The following is a 21,060-nucleotide window of genomic DNA, read 5'->3' on the forward strand; positions in this document are numbered from 1 at the left end:
CCCAAGTTTTGTCAGCCCAGAGTTGTTCCGTATGCTCTTCGGCCGAAAGTCGAAGCGGAATTGAACCGTCTCTCTGAAATGGGAGTATTGTCACCGGTACAGTACAGTGAATGGGCTACTCCAATAGTCCCTGTCTTACACATCGAACACTATCCGTTACCGCGCATTGAGGATCTCTTTGCTTCATTAGTGGGAGGACAATGTTTCAGCAAATTGGACTTGTCACATGCTTATCTTCAAATGAGAGTCGAGGAGGATTCCAAGAAGTTTCTCACAATTTCCACACAGAAAGGGCTATTCCAGTACAATCGCCTTCCGTTCGGGATTGCTTCGGCACCAGCCATATTCCAGAGAGCTATTGACCAAATATTACAAGGTCTGTCTAATGTCCATTGTTACCTGGATGACATTCTGGTTACCGGGCGGAATGAAGCTGAACACCTAGAAAATCTGGATGCAGTCCTTGGACGGCTGGAGCAGTTTGGTTTGCATGCTGAAAAAGGGAAATGTGACTTCTTCAAAGACTCACTGGAATACCTGGGTCACATAATTGACGCTGAAGGTTTGCACAAGTCACCGGAAAAAGTAAGAGCAATTGTCAATGCACCAGCTCCATCAAATATCACACAGCTGAGATCATTTCTCGGCCTGTTAAATTATTACGGGAGATTCATACCCAACCTGCCAACCATAGCGAATCCTCTGAACGCTCTGTTGTGTAAAGGGAAACGCTGGCAGTGGTCTGCAGAGTGTGATGCTGCATTCAAAAAGGCTAAAGAACAACTGGTGTCACAAAATGTCTTGACACACTATGACCCACAGAACGTCATTCGGCTTGCTTGTGACGCATCACCTTATGGTATTGGTGCTGTCATTTCACACATGTTACCCAGCGGTGAAGAAAAGCCAATAGCCTTCGCATCGCGCACACTTAGCAAGGCAGAGCAGAATTACGCGCAGATTGAGCGTTAGGCTCTGGCCATAGTGTTTGGGGTCAGAAAATTCCACCAGTATCTCTACGGACAAAAATTCACACTTTTCACAGATCACCGCCCCCTTACTATGATCTTTGGGCCACAAAAAGGAATTTCGTCTATGGCAGCAGCGCGTATGCAAAGGTGGGCATTACTTTTGTCTGCGCACAACTATACCATTGAGTATAAAAGAGCTGAACATCACGCAAATGCAGATGGTCTTTCCCGCCTGCCATTACAAAATAGAGCACAGAGAGAAAAAGGATGCCGTAGAGCTGTTTTACCTGGGACAGATGGAGAAACTCCCTGTCAGTGCCACTCATATCCGACGTGAGACTATGAGTGACTCAACCTTGTCTACAGTCGTCGAAATGGTCATAAAAGGGACTCAAGCTGTCAACCTGACGGGTAATAGTGAACTCTCACCATTCATCTCCAGACGCAATGAGTTGTCCGTCCAACACGGGTGCTTAATGCGGGGCTTGAGAGTTCCCCACAAGCTGCGGAAAAGAGTACTGGAGGAACTTCACACTGGCCATCCAGGAATTGTCCGAATGAAAGCCATTGCTCGCAGTTATGTGTGGTGGCCTGGTGTTGATGCTGACATTGAACTGCAAGTGAAAATGTGTCAGTCATGTCAGCAAATACAGAAAATGCCATCCCAAGCACCCCTCCACCCATGGGAGTGGCCAAGCAAACCATGGGAGCGCATATATGTAGATTTTGCTGGGCCATGTGAGGGTCACATGTACCTAGTCGTGGTTGACGCACATTCAAAGTGGCCTGAGGTGCAGTTGATGACATCAACAACAGCAGAAAAAAACATTGAAGTTTTGCGGAACCTCTTCAGCCATTATGGACTGCCTGAAGTCCTTGTGAGTGATAATGGACCACAATTTGTCTCTCAGGAATTTGTAACTTTCCTGAAGGCCAACCATGTGAAACATATCCGTTCCGCCCCATATCATCCGGCAACCAATGGGCAGGCTGAAAGGTTTCAGTCTTGCTGACATACCGCAATACACCACATCCACAGCTGCGCACACATCTAGATGCCTTGAAACCCAATGTAACTGCTGCCGTGCGACTCTAACAGACCTCCCAGGTTCTCCGCCGAGCTGGTCGTTCAAAGCCAAGACAAGAGTTGGTGATGCTGTGCTGGCTCGAGATTACAGAGGGAGAGAAAGATGGACATCAGGAGTTGTGACGGCTCAAAGTGGTCCAGTATCTTATACTGTGGATGTAGGAGCTTCTGAGGAATGGAGGCGCCACGCTGATCAACTCTTGTCTATTCCGGATCAAACAGCTGAAACTCAGGTGACACAACCACCTGATGCCAGTGATGTGTCTGTTCCTGTACAAGCCGCTGTAAACGGTACTTCCTCTGCACCACTAGCAAAGGAACAAGATGTTAACAGTGACACATCAACAGAGCCTCAGACAAACCATGGCAAATTCAACATTTCATCAGTGCAGGTCAGACGTTATCCAGCCAGAGTGATCAAACCTCCCAATCGTCTGACATTATAGAGCCATGAGAAAACCCTGCTGGACTGAACTGTAATTAGTTATTAGTGAGCCTGTTCTGACATGGGGCAGAATAATCCCCGAACTGGCTCAAGGCAAGAGGCAGTCTACCCTCTACCTCTAGAGTAGGAAAAAAAAAAAAATGCTGAATTTGTGTTTCTGAGAAAGCATTGTTTTCTTTGTTTCTTGATTAAAAGGGGAGGAAATGTTATGTATGTAATACCCCTATTGTGCCTGCAGGTGGCACTGCCACTTGTAATTATAAGTTGTTGTGTTCTTTAAAATAAATAAAGAAGAAGTAATGTATTCCTGAATGTCGGCTGTGTTATTTGAACGTGGTTTAACCCCAAGTGTTTCATACATGTTATGATAGACAAGACATAACAATATGTAGTTCAGACTCTCCAACCATGGGAGAGCTGTGATGCTAGGGAGCTTTTGTGTGTGTGCGTGTGTGTGTGTGAGAGAGAGAGAGAGAGAGAGAGAGAGAGAGAGAGAGAGAGAGAGAGAGAGAGAGAGAGAGAGAGAGAGAGAGAGAGAGAGAGAGAGAGAGAGAGAGAGAGAGAGAGAGAGAGAGAGAGAGAGAGAGAGAGAGAGAGAGAGAGAGAGAGAGAGAGAGAGAGAGAGTGTGTGTGTGTGTGTGTGTGTTGCATGATCTGTGCAGGCCCTATATTGAAGATGGACATTTTCTGCACACGACACCAGACCTGAAGACGCCTTTCTGCAACCTCCGAGGTCATTGTGATCTAATTCTAGTTATGGGGCGACAACCAGTCTAGTTCCCTTTCGAAAGGGAACGAGACGCTGCGTCAGCTTGACGCTACGGGGAACGCCTCCAGCGTGACTGGTGCCTGAAATCACAATGAAAAAACTTCAATCCTATTGACCGGCAACAGCCTATGATGTCATCAAGTTGCGACCAGGAAGTATATAAGGGCACCTTGCCAACATGACAGTATCTCTTCGTCTTCAGGGACTGTTTTGCCTGTCTTCACGTGAAACGTCTACAAGAAGGATAACAATGAAGTGTGCTGAGGCCACTTCTGCAGAAGTGTGGTTTGAATGTCTAGCTTGCGCTTTGGATACACACACACTTTGTGTTTACTGTCTGGGAGAAGAGCATGCAACTCGGCTGGACCTCTTCTCGAGGGGAGAGGTTTCAGCATCTGGGAAAGACCACGCTCAAGCTGAGGCTGAGCGGCGTCTGAAATGCGCTTCCCAGATGGATCTGGCTCGTCGCTTGGAGACAGTTATGGTTCTTGAGGACGATCCAGATCGCGAGAGGCTCGAGCAGAGGATGGGTGAGTCAGTTAAAGATGCTGAAGCTTTTCAAACCATCCTGTCCCATGTACGGGGAGTTGCTGGAAGTCATGGAACGCGCTGCGTGTAGACTGCAGCTGCCTTTGCGGCGCGTGAGGAGAAAGGCTGAGCGTCCAAACAGTTCGGACGATCGGTTTCTCTCCGCCCATGACCTCCCAACTCCGGGGAGTCTTCCATTCCTTCCCGATCTCCATCAGTAGATCTCAAGGGGATGGAAGAAACCATACTCAGCCCCGCATCTGTCGACATCGGTGAGCTAAATCTCGCTGATGTCGAGGGACTGCCTGGCTGGGGGTGTGTCGGGGCCGCCCGTGGACGAGATGTTATGTTTATCTCGCCTCTGGGCGGCCGGCGACACTGTGGCTCCCACCCTGCCGGTCTAATGCCTGAATGGCAGGGCGTACATGTCAGTGGGTCACGCTGCGGCGGCTTTCCACACCACAGCTGTGTTGCAGGCTTACCAGGCAGACCTGCTGAGGGACCTCGATCAGGGGGAGGGACACCCTGAGGCGGTAGTCGAGTCGCGCTGGACCGCGGTTTTCGCTCTCCGGGCCACCGTACAGATAGCGCCGATGGCGGCAACGGTGGCCACGGAGAGACATCTGTGGTTTAGCCATTTGGACATCGGGGAGAAAGAAGTCCTTTTTCCTGGATGCCCCGGTTTTGCAGTCCGAACCTTTTCGACACCTCCGTAGAGGCGGTGGTGGAAAGGTTCGGAGAGGCAAAGGCGCGCTCGGCAGCATTTAGAACATGCATCCCGCTGAAGTCCGGGACCGCGCCCAGGCAGTCGGGTGTCCCCGGCCCGTCCCAGTCTGAGGACCGGAGACAGGAACAGCCAGCATCGCCTCTCGGAGAGCGCCCCCGCCGCGGAGGACTGGTGCGCAGGGGAGGCGGGACACCCGCAACAGGAGGAGGAAGGAAGCCGGGGCTGGTAACCGGAACCAGCGCAGGCAGCGGACACCGCCCTCGAGGACGCGGAGATGAACGCTGCCTTTTTCCCTTCCTCTGGCTTTTCCCCGGGCGCTTTACATCAGGCCGGTGGGCCTATGATGAGCAGAAGATGTAAGATTCTGCCGGCCCGCCTGGTTTGTTTGTTAAAAGCGCCCCCCTCAGGATGGCGGGCGGATACTAGCTCGATGGCTGGGTTGAAGCACCGCGAGGAGTGATTGGTGAGTCCCCCTCTATGAGGGCGAAACATTTTCAAAACTATGTTTTTCAGGACTTTTGTACCGTCGCTCCCCTGAGGGATTGCTTGGGGAAATTTTGGATCATCGAGGGATTTCGCAGGGCCTGCAGCTCCCCGTGAGTAAGCTAAGAACGATCTTCTTTGCAACATTGTGTGGTTGTGTGTGTATGCCTCACTTTTGCTAGTAGAGTCTTGCTGCCTCTCCGTGTTATTTTTCCCACTATGTGGGTGATTAATTTGCGCTCTTGCCCAAGGGCTTGTAGTGTAGAGGGCTAGCTGTGTTTTCCTAGCGTAAAAGTGGGAAGTAGCTGAAGACCGGGTACGCGCTAATGCACGAGCTGTAGTAAGATCTGCGCCCAGCTCTGTGGGGCTTTGGGAAAAGGGGTTTCGGGGCCTCAGTGAAATGTTATATTAGAAGTAATAATTTTCTTTCCCGAGCCCTGAGTAGATCTAGTGCGGTCTTATGTCGCACCACTTGGCCTAGGCTTTGTCAAGGATGGGGGCGTTCCCTTTTAATGAAGGTTGTTCGCCCCTGGCCTGTCTTTTGATATAAGAACATGGCGTGGTTTATGCATCCTTGTTTCAGCCTCCTCTTGTTACAGAGTCGTCCGGCCAAGGCCCGCCCCCTTCTCTGCGTTCCAGGGTTACGAGTAACGCAGTCGGGGTGTTGCAGCAGACAGCGACTTTGCCAGTGGTCGTGGGGCGGAGTGAAGCGTCTTTCGCTGGTTTGCGATTAGACTTTATCTGCCGTTTCCGCCTTTCAGAGCTTGGTGGCCGCCATCTTTTGGTGGCCTTCGGCCTCTTCCTGGAGGATGTTCGGCCGGTGGGTTCTATATTTTCTAAGAAAAGGTATTGTTTCACCCTTGCTCTATGTCTCTGCTCCACCTCCTTTAGGGCTCGGGTTGAACTGAACATCGGATAAACCTCTGTGGAGGTTCTGGTCGGATGCTCCCCTGAGGCCCGAGCATTGCCAATGGCTGACGCCCTCGCACTTATGGTTGGCCGCTGCAGGGAAAGTAAGACAGCCGCCCCGAGGCAGGTGACGTAAGTTGTACTCCCCTCGCTTTAGAGGGTCTTTGTTTAAGCACTTTCGCTGAGTACACTGCTGTTGGCAATGTGATTAGGTCCATGTTTGTAGGCGCTGCCCGAGAGACTGCGATGCAGTTGTCCCTAGCTGCCTCTGGGATGGAGCCAGCCCCAGGTGCGGGCGTAGGAGCCAGCTGGTTGTTAGTAGCCAGCTTGGGCAGTCTGGGCAGCTGGACTTCAGGACAGGTAGTAGGCTTCAACCAGCCTCCCTGCAAGGAAGTCTCGACGCCATGGCCCACGAGTGGGCCTCTGAGGATCTTCTCCACTGGTGTCGACGTCAGCAGTAACCTCGTCAACTAGTCTCCTTGGGGATGAGTTCCCAAGTGTGAACTGGATTTCCAGGCTTTGTCAGCAGCAGACAGCTGCCGCCAGCCCAGGCGCAGCAGCCAGCCTTCTTTAAGGCCGCCCTGAGGGGTAGGCTCCCGGTTTGGGTTACCTTCGCTCAGGTGGTAGGCCCGATTGGCCTCCCTGAGGGCCTGCTGTGGTCAGCAGGCGCTGCCTGGTCTCCCCCGAGGGGGCACCACTGGCATTGAGTCCCTCGATGGCTGGTATAAGCTGCTAGTAGGCGCTGGATGGCTAGCACGAGTGCTAGTAGGTAGTAGGCCTCAACCGGCCTCCCTGAGTGCAGCCGCTGAGGCGGTGACCATGAAGTGCTATGAGTAGCACATTCTGGCTAGGCGGCACGCTCTGCTATCAGGTGGAGGCATTGCGCCTCCCTGAAATCGTTCCCCGGTCCCCAGGTTCGGTAACGGATCGTAGCATGGGATGCTATCAGGCAAGCTGCACGGGGCTTCCCTGAGGGGATTCGCTTGGAGTAGTAGGCCCACGTGGCCTGGCCTCCTCTGAGGGCACGCTCTGGTGAGCGTAAAGTGCCGTGAGCGACACGTTCTGCTGTCAGATGGTAGGCATGGTACCTCCCTGAGAGCGAGCTCCCGGTCCCCAGCCACTGTGGTGAGCATGAAGTGCTACGAGTAGCACGTTCAGCTAGGCTGTGAGTGCCCGATATCTTTGCAGTTGGTCGGCCCGCTTGGCCTCCCTGATGAACCGAGTCCCTGGTCTTCCCAGCTACCTCGAGGGCTAGCACGACTGCGATCAGGTTTCAGGCCCGTATGGCCTTCCTGAGGGCGAGCTCCGCTGTTGGACACGCGAGCAGTCGGCACGGGTTACCAGTTGGAGGCTCCTCTCGGCCTCCATGGGGAACGAGTTCCCCTGGCGGGAACGCACAACTGGCCTTATGCTGACCGCTAGTGGTCACCCGCTATCAGGCGCCGGTCTCTGGCCGTTCGCGAGACCTGGAGGCGGTGTTCTTACCCTAGCACGACGAGACGTTACTGCTGCTATGCGGTCCCCACGGGAGGGGACTTTCATAGTTTGCCTACGGCATGGCTACCTACCAGGCAGGCTTATGAGCTCCTCTCGAATGAGGGTCTACTATGAGCTTACGGCCGCTTGGCGCTGGTTAAGGGTTGTAGGTCCCTCGGGGCCTCCCTGGCATAATCAGCCTGTAAGGCCTCTGGCCTCCTAAGCACGTTTTAAAGTAGGTGCTTGGTAGATCCGAGGATCGAGCGGCTAAACTCCCCTCGCTAGCAAGGGTTATATAGCACTTCGCTGAGAGCTGCTCTCCGGGATAACCCGTCTCTGAGATCCGGCTAGTGGATGTCACTGCCTTTCTTGCAGCACCCTAGCGGGATGCCTCTTCGGAGGCGAGTACCAGAGGCTCTGTACTGTACAGACAGGGTTGACCGTATTACGTGTCCCATAACAGACTGGGTCACCTGGTCAGGTCTCCCTGGTGGCATTCGGTGAGAACCTCCCGAATAGTGACTGGCATAGGGTTCCCTCGTAGTTCCCTTGCCACGTTCCCTTGAAGGAACCCCTTCTAAGTCGAATGGGTGGTTCCAGGCCTTTGAGCAGGGCCTGGTAAGGACCTCATGTGTGTTAAGGTTCCTTCTTGGGCGATAGCTTGGGCTATGACCGTAGGGAGCGCTGTCACTGACAGCCTATTGTGACCAGAAGGGGAGTGGTTCAGGCATTTCATTAGAATTTGCTTGTCTTGACAGTTGTCACTGCCAGTGGGCATGCACTCCCGTCGGCATGGCGGCGTGGGTATATCGTTCCCCGTAGCATCAAGCTGACGCAGCGCGAGTTCCCTTTCGAAAGGGAACGTCTCAGGTTACGAATGTAACCATTGTTCCCTGAGAACAGGGAACGAGACGCTGCGTCGCTTTGCCATGCCGCAGGGCCCGCCTGCCGAAACAGTCCCTTCAGACGATGAGATACTGTCATGTTGGCAAGGTGCCCTTATATACTTCCTGGTCGCACCTTGATGACATCATAGGCTGTCGCCGGTCAATAGGATTGAAGTTTTTTCATTGTGATTTCAGGCACCAGTCACGCTGGAGGCGTTCCCCGTAGCGTCAAGCTGACGCAGCGTCTCGTTCCCTGTTCTCAGGGAACAATGGTTACATTCGTAACCTGAGACGTTTAGTGATATGCTCTGCTATCTATCCTTGTGTGGAAATTTACAGTGACTGTGCATTTTCTCTGCCAATCGGAATCATCCACATGGCAGTAATGACGTGGCTAGACCTTGAAAACAGTAGAACTGTTCATAAATTGTATGTATGATAGGCGGAGGCGGGGAGACTGTTAGAGGGAGTCTGGCCTATGAACTCCTTGTGAGACTTGAAGCTGCTTCTGCTGATGAAACTGCAAACTATTCTTTAGTAAATTTTTCTTGAATTAATCTAACTCCTGACTCTTGGTCTTCCTTTTTCACTACTGGTCCTGGGTCCTAAGCTGTTACCCCAACAGTTTTGGTGGAGGATGCGGGCAATCATTCCTGAGTACACCTCTGGCAAACAAGTAGATAAGGTAGTATATTTTTATTATCAGACTTGAAGAGACTGGGTAAGGGGAAACGGCAGAGCCTTATTTCAACGGGAATAGGGAATAATAATACCACGAGTTGTGTTTCGGCTAAAATCTTGAATAAAGATAATAATAGTTTTTGAGAAACATAAAGGGGAAGAAGTCGCCCAGGTATTGCCATAAATTGGTACCGCGGGAGCAAAACGAGTCGTGCCCAGTACAGGAGAGAGCTCATTGGGGGCTGTTGTGAAGGCACCACTCGTGCCCAGTACAGGAGAGAGCTCATTGGGGGCTGTGGTGAAGGCACCACTCCTACAGCATCACTAGGACGATAAGGGACCAGCGAACACCGCAAACCTTCTCCGTCTCTTCCAACTCAGATAGGGCCCCGAATTTAGAAAATCAGGCAGTAAGGGATTAAGTTATTAGTTAAACAAAATAAAAATAGATTCAGGGTTGTTTGCCAGGGATGCATCAGGAACGATCCTGAGTAAAATGTAAAGTATGATCCAAATTGGCATGGACCAGTATAAGTGACTTTTTCGCATAAGTGTACTTTGCAGTTTCATCACGCAGAAGCCACAGCTGTGTTGGTTAAAGATCGCCGCCTCCATCTCTGCTGGTATAATTTCAGGTGAGTATGAACTTTGAAAAAAATGATGGCTAATAATTTGAGTGACATGATCAGTAACTTGATCAGTCCAGATAGAGATTTTGAGACGAAAGAGAGCAAACGCTGTAAGCAGCTCTGCTCTGAAGCCCTCACTTCAAAGACATTTGCAGGAATTATTAAGGAAATGGGCAGCAAAGATTTTAATTCTAATTGGAAAAGTTAATCAGAAACTTGACTGGCTAAAAGCTAAAAGACTGGAACATTTTTAATTTCTAAAATTGTTCAACTAAATATCCAAATAAATCGAATTATTAAACTAAATTAACCATATAAACTAAATTACTGATCTAAAGCCCACACTGTCACTGTATGATAATTAAAATTAACTGATGACATCAGCGTTTTTTCCAGAATGGCTATACAGCTGAATAAAATTATGTTGCATTATTTTCCTGTTTAACACTGTAAAGCTGCTTTGAAACAATCTACATTGTTAAAAGCGCTATATAAATAAAGTTGACTTGACTTTGTGTGATAAATTGGCCGAAATCACTGTAAATGATGTGGTCTGTGTAGTCAAATCAAGTCAACTTTATTTATTTTCAAGTGAACTTTATAGTCTGAGTAAAGGGCTTTAAGTTTGATTTTGGAAAAGCAAAAAAAAAAAAAAAGGCCAAGAGATGTGTGAGCGGCCAGTCTTATCTGCCCCCCCGCGCTCTCTTCTCAGAGCCGCTGCTAATATAGTCACTGACACACAGACTGAGAATGAGACCGAGGGAATTTAAACAGGTGAGCACAGTGAAAATAATGAAATGATGAATTCCTTTTAAAAGGAAAGATCTATGATCATTTTAATATAAATTATGGGGTAAAATTAAAGACAATGATGATAAAAATGTGATTTGCAATAAATATATAATTAGTGACATAGAGGGTTTAAAGGGTAACTAAACCCCTGCTCAGAGCTTAACTCCACCCACTGGCAATTTTCAAAAAATGCTGGAAAAGTGGGCAGAGCCCAGCGGACACAGAGGGGAGGAACCGAGGGCGGGGCTGAGCGGAGGGCGTGCACCTGAGACCCGCAGTGACGGATTGACTGACAGCTGTCTGACTCGCGAGTCGCAAAGATGGAGAATGACTGGAGTGACGCCAGCTTTGCAACAGAGCGGTCATTTCTCCTACCTTCACCTGAAGTGGAGGAGGGTGGATTGTCTGTAACAGACACAAACCCGGAGCCTTATCAATGCGAGCCACTGCTCAAACTGCATTAACTCCCGATGCCGACGATGCTAGCGAAGCAGCCGCGAAAGAGAACTGACCTAATCTATCTGCGTCCGTGGCAACCACTTGCGTGTCAGGGTTTGAAAGCGCGTCTCATGTATGAAAGTTATCTGTACACATGACGGGCGGCAATAATATCGCAAGAAAAGCCTGACGTGTACTGACAACTGCATTATTTAACCGTATTTTCTTCAATACAATGTTAAAGCAAGTGTCAAGTGAGTTTCATTCATAATGTTTACTTCATGTAACATAACAGTTCATACTGGAGTGAAGCCGTTCTCATCGTGTGATTGGGGGAATCATTTCTGAGGGCGTGGTGAGCTCGTGCTAGGGGCGCGGATAGTGAGCCGTTGGAAGTACCATCCTACGTCACGATGTACCACAACGTCCAATAGGAAAATTCAACTGCAGTAGCCACCGTTCAACCTTAAGAGGGCAGCACTTTGGCGGTTTTACACCATATTTTATAGAATTAAAACACTTTATACTCAAATGTCAAAACATTTACTCGAATCAATGAACAGCATTAATAAAGCCCCATTATTACAGATCATTAACTAAAAAAAGTTGGTTTAGGGTTTAGTTACCCTTTAAATGATAAAAATGTATAATAAATGTTCCTGTTGCTTCAGTCTATAGACACACCTATCACACCACCCCACTCAACCTCCCAGTAAGAGCGTCCACTCACACTCTCTCTACACAACACCTGAGGATACTGATCAAATCTGTCTGAATGATAAGGATACCACTGAAGCTCTTTGAAACTGTATGAAATCTTTCTGTTCCCCTCAGACAGATGGAGGCGTTTATTCACTGTATTCAGGTCTAGAGTCAGCCGAAGTGAGTCTGATGAAGAGAAACACACAGAATGAGGGATTATGAATCTGATCTTGTAATGTAGGGTCTGTGGTCTTGGGATCAGGGTCTGTGGTCTTGGGATCAGGGTCTGTGGTCTTGGGATCAGGGTCTGTGGTCTTGGGATCAGGGTCTGTGGTCTTGGGATCAGGGTCTGTGGTCTTGGGATCAGGGTCTGTGGTCTTGGGATCAGGGTCTGTGGTCTTGGGATCAGAGACTGTGGTCTTGGGATCAGAGACTGTGGTCTTGGGATCAGGGTCTGTGGTCTTGGGATCAGGGTCTGTGGTCTTGGGATCAGGGTCTGTGGTCTTGGGATCAGGGTCTGTGGTCTTGGGATCAGGGTCTGTGGTCTTGGGATCAGGGTCTGTGGTCTTGGGATCAGAGACTGTGGTCTTGGGATCAGGGTCTGTGGTCTTGGGATCAGGGTCTGTGGTCTTGGGATCAGAGACTGTGGTCTTGGGATCAGGGTCTGTGGTCTTGGGATCAGGGTCTGTGGTCTTGGGATCAGGGTCTGTGGTCTTGGGATCACAGACTGTGGTCTTGGGATCAGAGACTGTGGTCTTGGGATCAGGGTCTGTGGTCTTGGGATCAGGGTCTGTGGTCTTGGGATCAGAGACTGTGGTCTTGGGATCAGGGTCTGTGGTCTTGGGATCAGGGTCTGTGGTCTTGGGATCAGAGACTGTGGTCTTGGGATCACAGACTGTGGTCTTGGGATCAGGGTCTGTGGTCTTGGGATCACAGACTGTGGTCTTGGGATCAGAGACTGTGGTCTTGGGATCAGGGTCTGTGGTCTTGGGATCAGAGACTGTGGTCTTGGGATCAGGGACTGTGGTCTTGGGATCAGGGACTGTGGTCTTGGGATCAGGGTCTGTGGTCTTGGGATCAGAGACTGTGGTCTTGGGATCAGAGACTGTGGTCTTGGGATCAGGGTCTGTGGTCTTGGGATCAGGGTCTGTGGTCTTGGGATCAGGGTCTGTGGTCTTGGGATCAGGGTCTGTGGTCTTGGGATCAGGGTCTGTGGTCTTGGGATCAGGGTCTGTGGTCTTGGGATCAGAGACTGTGGTCTTGGGATCAGGGTCTGTGGTCTTGGGATCAGGGTCTGTGGTCTTGGGATCAGAGACTGTGGTCTTGGGATCAGGGTCTGTGGTCTTGGGATCAGGGTCTGTGGTCTTGGGATCAGGGTCTGTGGTCTTGGGATCACAGACTGTGGTCTTGGGATCAGAGACTGTGGTCTTGGGATCAGGGTCTGTGGTCTTGGGATCAGGGTCTGTGGTCTTGGGATCAGGGTCTGTGGTCTTGGGATCAGAGACTGTGGTCTTGGGATCACAGACTGTGGTCTTGGGATCAGGGTCTGTGGTCTTGGGATCACAGACTGTGGTCTTGGGATCAGAGACTGTGGTCTTGGGATCAGGGTCTGTGGTCTTGGGATCAGAGACTGTGGTCTTGGGATCAGGGTCTGTGGTCTTGGGATCAGAGACTGTGGTCTTGGGATCAGGGTCTGTGGTCTTGGGATCAGGGTCTGTGGTCTTGGGATCAGGGACTGTGGTCTTGGGATCAGGGACTGTGGTCTTGGGATCAGGGTCTGTGGTCTTGGGATCAGGGTCTGTGGTCTTGGGATCAGAGACTGTGGTCTTGGGATCAGAGACTGTGGTCTTGGGATCAGAGACTGTGGTCTTGGGATCAGGGTCTGTGGTCTTGGGATCACAGACTGTGGTCTTGGGATCAGGGTCTGTGGTCTTGGGATCAGGGTCTGTGGTCTTTGGGATCAGAGACTGTGGTCTTGGGATCAGGGTCTGTGGTCTTGGGATCAGGGTCTGTGGTCTTGGGATCAGAGACTGTGGTCTTGGGATCAGGGTCTGTGGTCTTGGGATCAGAGACTGTGGTCTTGGGATCACAGACTGTGGTCTTGGGATCAGGGTCTGTGGTCTTGGGATCAGGGACTGTGGTCTTGGGATCAGAGACTGTGGTCTTGGGATCAGAGACTGTGGTCTTGGGATCAGGGTCTGTGGTCTTGGGATCAGAGACTGTGGTCTTGGGATCAGGGTCTGTGGAAATCAACAGACATAAAGAGTGTGATTATCATGGCAAGAGAAACTGATCCTACATCCATTGCTAACACATGCAGAAATCCTCCAACACAGAAGATATTTAGAGAAATGTTCCTGTTGTTTCCAGAGCCCAAATCCTGACACGAGCACTACTGAGGGTTTGACACTATTGACATGTCACCATATTTGATCTGGCTTCTGTAGACATCAACTGATCACAGATTGGACTGGAGAGGGACTAGGACTCAGATTTAACTTTCATCATAAAGTAATCGCATCGCTTCACGAGACTCAGATTAAACCCCGAGGGATTACTTTATGTGTAAGCATTGATATTATATATATCATTATAATGATGGCTTTAAATGAATTTATAATGAACTTTTCTCAGACCGGCAGAGTAGAAGCGCAGGTGAGCCATAATCTCATTTATTCTGTGTGTGTGTGTGTGTGTGTGTGTGTGTGTGTGTGTGTGTGTGTGTGTGGGTGTGTGGGTGTGTGTGAGTGTGAGTGTGTGTGTGTGTGTGTGTGTGTGTGTGTGTGTGTGTGTGTGTGTGTGTGTGTGTGTGTGTGTGTGTGTGTGTGTGTGTGTGTGTGTGCGTGCGTGCGTGCGTGTGTGTGTGTGCGTGCGTGTGAGTGTGTGTGAGTGAGTGTGTGTGTGTCTGTGTGCATGTGTCTGTGTGAGTGTGTGTCTATGTGTCTGTGTGTGTGTTTCACCATAGATCATAAAATACTCTTAGATCGTCTACAAAATTACACTGGTGTTCAGGGACAGACATTAAAGTGGTTTAGATCGTATCTATCAGAGCGTTACCAATTTGTCTATTTAAACAGGGAACAATCTAAGATAACGTTGGTAAATTATGGAGTGCCGCAAGGATCTGTGTTAGGCCCTCTATTATTCTCAATATAAATGCTGCCACTTGGTAATCTTATAAGAAAACATGAAATTAGTTTCCACTGTTATGCCTATGATGTTCACTTATATATTTCAGCACGACCAGATGAAATCTCTAAATTATCCAAGCTGACAGAGTGTGTTAAAGATATAAAATATTGGATGACCTGTAATTTTCTCCTATTAAATTCAGATAAGACTGAGGTATTACTTATTGGACCAAAAACTGGTACACAGAATCTCTTAAATTATAACTTACATTTAGAAGGATGTACTGTTACTTCATCTGCTACAGTTAAAGACCTGGGTGTTATATTAGACAGCAACTTGTCTTTTGAAAATCATATTTCAAATACTACAAAAACATCCTTCTTCCACCTCAGAAACATTGCTAAGCTACGTAACATGCTATCTATTTCTGATGCAGAAAAGTTAGTTCATGCATTCATGACCTCGAGATTAGATTACTGTAATGCTTTATTAGCTGGTTGTCCTGCATCATCAATAAACAAGCTACAGTTAGTCCAAAACGCAGCTGCTAGAGTTCTTACTAGGTCAAGAAAATATGATCATATAACACCAATTTTATCATCTCTACACTGGTTACCTGCTAAGTTTCATATCAATTACAAAGTATTGCTACTGACCCATAAAGCCCTAAATGGTTTAGCTCCAGTATATTTAACGGATCTTCTATCGCCCTACAATCCATCGCGCTCTTTAAGATCACTAAACTCGAGGCTTCTGGTCATTCCTAGGATATCTAAGTCCACTAAAGGAGGGAGAACGTTTTAATATTTGGCACCTAAACTATGGAATAGCCTTCCTAATAATGTTCGGGGCTCAGACTCACTCCTCCAGTTTGAATCTAGATTAAAGACGCATCTCTTTAGCCAAGCATTCACATGATGCTTCTCCTAACCTTGTACTCTATAGTTATATCAGTGCACATGATCGTCTTTGCTCAATGCTTTGAACAGCAGCTACGCTAATTATTTTTCTGTTCTGTTTTATCTCGGGACGCCCATGATGGTCAGTAGGGAATGTGCACTAGCAATCGTGGCAGTCCAAGTTAAAGTTGCTAAAGGCAGTAAGATCATTAAAACCTACGCCTTTCTTGATCCAGGCAGTTCGGCGACGTTCTGCACTGAGAACCTCATGAATGAGCTGAATGCCAAAGGACGCACGCAGAACTGAAATTCTTCTGAGAACGATGGGACAGGACAGACCTGTTAAGAGTTATGAGCTCACAGGACTAGAAGTAGGTAGCATCAATGAAGGCGTATACATACAGTAGATCTGCCTAAAGTATACACCCAACCCAAGAAAATGGCCTTATTTGAAAAGAATCAATGCGACATTGAAATCTTGTTTGGAATTAATGTTCCAAAAGCAATGGAACCGTGGAAAATAGTGAACAGTCAAAGAAATGGGCCGTATGCGGTCAAGACTGTGCTAGGATGGGTGGTTAATGGCCCACTCAATTCTTATCCCTCTATGGATGAAACTGGATTAATGTCAGTGATGGCCAATCGCATCTCTATGGAGAATCTTCAAGATCTGCTTAACAAGATTCAAGATTCAAGATTCAAGAGTTTTATTTGTCACATACACAGTTATATACACAATATACAACTGGCAGTGAAATGTAAACAGGTCCGCTCCATGGACAGTGCAAATAACAGTTACAAGAAATTAAATAGAAATAGAATAAAGTTAGAATAAAAAGTATTAACATAAGTAGAATTATAAATAAATCAAGTAAAAGATAAAAATAGGAAATAAGATAAAAATAAAAATATAAAAAATATGTGGATGATAAGTGAGATAAACTGTAGACTTAGAAATAAGTGGTTAACATAAAATATATAATATGTATATATAAAGAAGTATAATGTGCAAGGTTTATTACAGGTTGTTACGCAGTAACAATAGGGACGTAAAGTGCAGTGCAATTGCAGTATGTGGATGTTAATGTTAAAACTGGATGTTTATGTGTGTGCGGGGTGAAGTGAAGTCACGTGACTGAGTTCAGGAGTCTGATGGCCTGGGGGAAGAAACTCCTCCTGAGTCTTTCAGTCTTTGCCATCAGGCTACGGAAGCGCTTACCAGATGGCAGCAGGGTGAAGTGAGAGTTTGCAGGGTGATTAATGTCTCTGATGATTTTAGTAGCTCTACCTCTGCAGCGTTTGGTGAAGATGTCCTGCAGAGACGGGAGAGCTGAGCCTGAGATGCGCTCGGATAAGCGCACTACTCTTTGCAGGGCTTTGCAGTCGTGACTGGTGCTGTTCCCGTACCACGCTGTGATGCACTGAGTCAGGACACTTTCTATCGCCCCTCGATAGAAAGTTTTCAGGATGGCTGGTGAAACCCTGAATTTCCTCAGCTGGCGCAGGTGATTACAGGCGATATAATCATGACTTTCCTGAAAAGGATTATGAGGAGAAAAGAGAAATGTCTGCTGAAGACAAAATATTCATGAACATAGTAACGACTTCATTATAACTCAAAAATGGGCATTACCACTTACCTCTACTGTTTCGTGATAAGGATGCAACCTTGCCTAATAACTATGAAGTGACAGCACAACGTACACTTAACCTTGCAAAGAGATTCAAGAAGGATCCTGCTTATGCAAATGAGTATAGTGTGTTCATGGAGGATGTGCTGAGGAAGGGATATGCAGAAAAGGTACCACAAGAACAACTCCAGAGGAATGATAGTCGATGAATGCTGATCGATTGCTCCTGATCAATTGCTCATGTCTGCCTCCTGCCCTGTCTTGCTGCAGCTAGTGTTTGTAGCTCTGCACAGTCTTGCGTTTGAACCTCTATTTGATGTATTTTCTTTGTTTTACTGTTAAATATAACTTACTCATCACCATATATTGTTTAAATATTGCCTATCACATTAAATTTGACATCGCTAGCTTTTAATCTAAATCACTATCACACGTTAGCATTTCGCTAGCCTGTTAGCTTGTCATCTCTGTACCCGGACTTTATCTGAGAGTAGTGAGTTGACTATATAGAATATATATTTTTCAAATCTACAGGAAATATGGTTGAATTTCTCCCTCTCTCTCTCTCTCTGCGCATGCATGAGTGTGAGCGTTTGCTGAGTGAGTCGAGTGTGAATCGGAGAGTGGTTGCGGTTTTTCCATTTCATCTAAAGGTCTGTCAGTTTTAAATGTGCTTTTTTCTCGCACGGTTTTTCATCACCTTTATCTGTGGATTGTCACAAAGCACTGAAAGTAGTACTAGCGGTTTAGGGGGTCGTGTCGGCCAGCTTTTCAGCTGGTGGCTACGACAATGGCGGAGAAGGCTAGTTTTGAGCAACTCACTCAGCGGCACGGGTTTAAGGTGCTGGTCGGTGCTGAGTGTCCGGTCGAGGAAGTTGTTTTAGTGGTTGGGGAGGAAGTGGGTCACGATCAGCGTCTAGGATGAACAGTGCTGTTGTTTTGTTCTTGGATAAAGTTGAGAAAGTAAATTACATTGTAGAAATTGTCTTAGTGCAATTTCTTAGTGAATTCCTAATTGTCTTAGTGCTCAATGAATGTTTCGTTAAGATTTTTCCACTTGTTAATCCAGCAAGGCAAGTTTTGTAATCGAATGTACCCCCGTTCATTAGTGATGAACAATTCCCGTCTGCAATAAAAAAAATTCCACCTGGTTGTAAGTCTCCACTGTTAAAGCATGTGGTTTCTTTCGTAGGTTTGTTTACATGATTTTGAGAATGTATATGAGGAAATAAATGTAGCATTCAATTTTAAACGTGATAGCTTCGATTATGTTTTTTTTTGCTACGACTGAAAACATGAAGTGCTTTGGATGTGGAAAAGAGGGGCATTTAGTACGTTCTTGCCCTGAAAAGGTACGTTTAGCAAACTCTGCAGATGAAAATGGACCTCAAAATCTAAATTTGAACCAAGGAACTGATGGGAAAAAAGATAGGGAAGCTGATGAAATGTCAGAAACTAATGTAAATGTGGAGAAAGAGGACAGTGGAAGTAAGGGGAGTAAAAAGGGTAACCTGAGAAGTGAAGAGACCATGGATATTGAGCTTGATGAGGTGGAGAATGAAATCTTTAATGAAGAGGAGAGTATTTTTAAAGTGCCAGCAGTGAAAAGAAAATCTAATTCCTGTGAAGTAGCTGAAAAATAAAAAAAAGATGCAAGAGGATGACAATACCCAAATGTCTGATATATCTGATTCAGGAAGTGAGCAAGAGGTATCTGAGGCCTCTGTGGAGAATAATGTGAGACCAGAGTGTGGTGGCTACAGTTTAGAACATATGAAGAGTTTCTTACAACGTACAAAAGGAATGAGAAATGTTGAGGTGATAGATTTTTTTTCCAGATCTCTATATGTTTATGGATTCAGCAAAAATTCGAATGAAACAAAAGGGTGATGAGTGTCTGTCGAATACAGAGGTGTATAGATTGAAGAAAATGGTGCAAAAAGTGCACACTCAGACAACGCAGAATGAGTCACAAGCATAATGCCATGATATGTGTTTTGTTTATTTTGCTGCTCTCCTCCTTCATAATGAGCACTTTTAAAATCTCTTCCCTGAATGTTAATGGGATGAGGAATGCAGCTTTATGAATTAATTAAACTTAAAAATATAGACATTATGTTTTTACAAGAGACTCATAGTACAAAAGAAAATGAGGTTGAATGGCTGAAAGATTGGGAGGGAAAGATCTGTTTCAGTCATAAGACTACTCTTAGTGCTGGGGCAGCGGTTTTGTTTTCAAAAGATTTTCTGCCAATGTCTTGTGATGAGTTTGAAATAATTGAAGGTAGAGTCCTTAAGTTAACAGCAAGGTTTGAGAATGTCACAATGGATTTGGTTAATGTCTATGCTCCTGCTAAACCTATTGAAAGAATGTTGTTTTTGGAAACATTGTGTGAAAATCTTAAACAATGAGATATGGAAAACTTTTTAATATTTGCTGGTGATTTCAACTGCACATGTTATGATATTGACCGAAATCATATAGAACTTCAAATTGCTTAAAAATGTTAAACATCATTAAAACCTACGAACTTTGTGATGTTTGGAGGAATTTGCATTTTAAAGATAAACAATACACTTGGACTCATGTGAAAGATAATTGTATTTTGTTAGCACGATTGGATTATTTGTATTGTTTTAAACATCAAGTACAGTGTTTTAAGTCTTGTTGTATTAGCCCTGTTGGTTTTTCTGACCATTCAATGGTGGAAGCTTGTGTGTTCATAAAATCTGTTAAGCATAAGAGTGCGTATTGACATTTTACGATTTACTTGAAGATGCTGCTTTTGTAAAATGCTTACTTTTCTTTTGGATGGGATGGGGAACCTAAAAGTCTAATTTTACTTCAATACAGCAATGGTGGGACATTGGGAAGTTAAATATACAAAAATGATGTAATCGGTATACTTCAAAATATTAGAAAGTTGGAGATGGATATTGTGGAGCTCCAAGTTTTGTGTGGAGCCCATAGAGATCCAGGCCAAATTCACACGCTTATAGAGATAAAAAAGCTGCACTAGGTGATCTGTTGAATACTAGAGCTCAAGGGGCTTTGGTTTGGTCTAGATTTCAGAGTATTACTGAAATGGATGCCCCGTCCAAATTCTTCTTTAGTCTGGAGAAGAAAAATGGCCAAAGAAAGAGTATTCAATGTTTTACGCTCTGTGGATGGGACAGATCTGACTAAGGACTTTGATATTCGAAAAAGGGCTGTTAGCTTCTACAAGGAGCTGTATGCCTGTGAATATGTGGAGGACCAGTCAACAAATCAGTTCCTTTCAGATCTTCCACAGGTGACTGAAGAGTTGTCAAGTCAAGTCAACTTTATTTATATAGCGCTTTTAACAATGCGCTATATAGCGCTATGTAGATTGTTTCAAAGCAGCTTTACAGTGTTAAACAGGAAAATAATGCAGCATAATATTATTCAGCTGTATAGCCATTCTGGAAAAAACGCTGATGTCATCAGTTCATTTTAATTATCATACAGTGACAGTGTGGGCTTTAGATCAGTAATTAGATCAGTAATTTAGTTTAAATGTTTAATTTAGTTTATTAATTAGATTTATTTCAATGTTTAGTTGAAAAATGTAGTGTTGTGTGCTGGTCTGGTGCATCTTTTGACAGTGGATGAACTGTTTAAGGTACTCCGAACTGTACTCCGTCCACTACATGGTGAGAGAGTTGTGTTGTTTGTAATATTACTGTCATGATGTGCTGAATGAATTCATACAGTATATTTAGAAATATTGAATCTGTTCACGTCTTTCTCTTTTTATCATTGAAGCTTGAACTTGTTAATCCTTATTTTATAGATTCACAATGAACTTCTGTATGCTTTTGGTTTTCATATAGAGAAATGTGTGTTTGTTAC

The 21,060-nt window shown here is 46.3% G+C and overlaps 1 pseudogene across 1 annotated transcript in view; it reads right to left on the reverse strand.

Moving 5' to 3' along the window:
* Positions 1-2,262: 2,262 nt before the first annotated feature.
* Positions 2,263-21,060, reverse strand: part of LOC307123642 (cytolytic toxin-alpha-like) — a 49,886-nt pseudogene continuing 31,088 nt past the window's right edge. The window contains exon 7 of the transcript in view: positions 2,263-2,366. The product of the transcript in view is annotated as a cytolytic toxin-alpha-like (transcript). The remainder of the gene's footprint in view (positions 2,367-21,060) is intronic.

Source organism: Gobio gobio (assembly GCF_949357685.1).
Source record: "Gobio gobio genome assembly, chromosome: 1".
Classification (NCBI taxonomy): Eukaryota; Metazoa; Chordata; class Actinopteri; order Cypriniformes; family Gobionidae; genus Gobio; species Gobio gobio.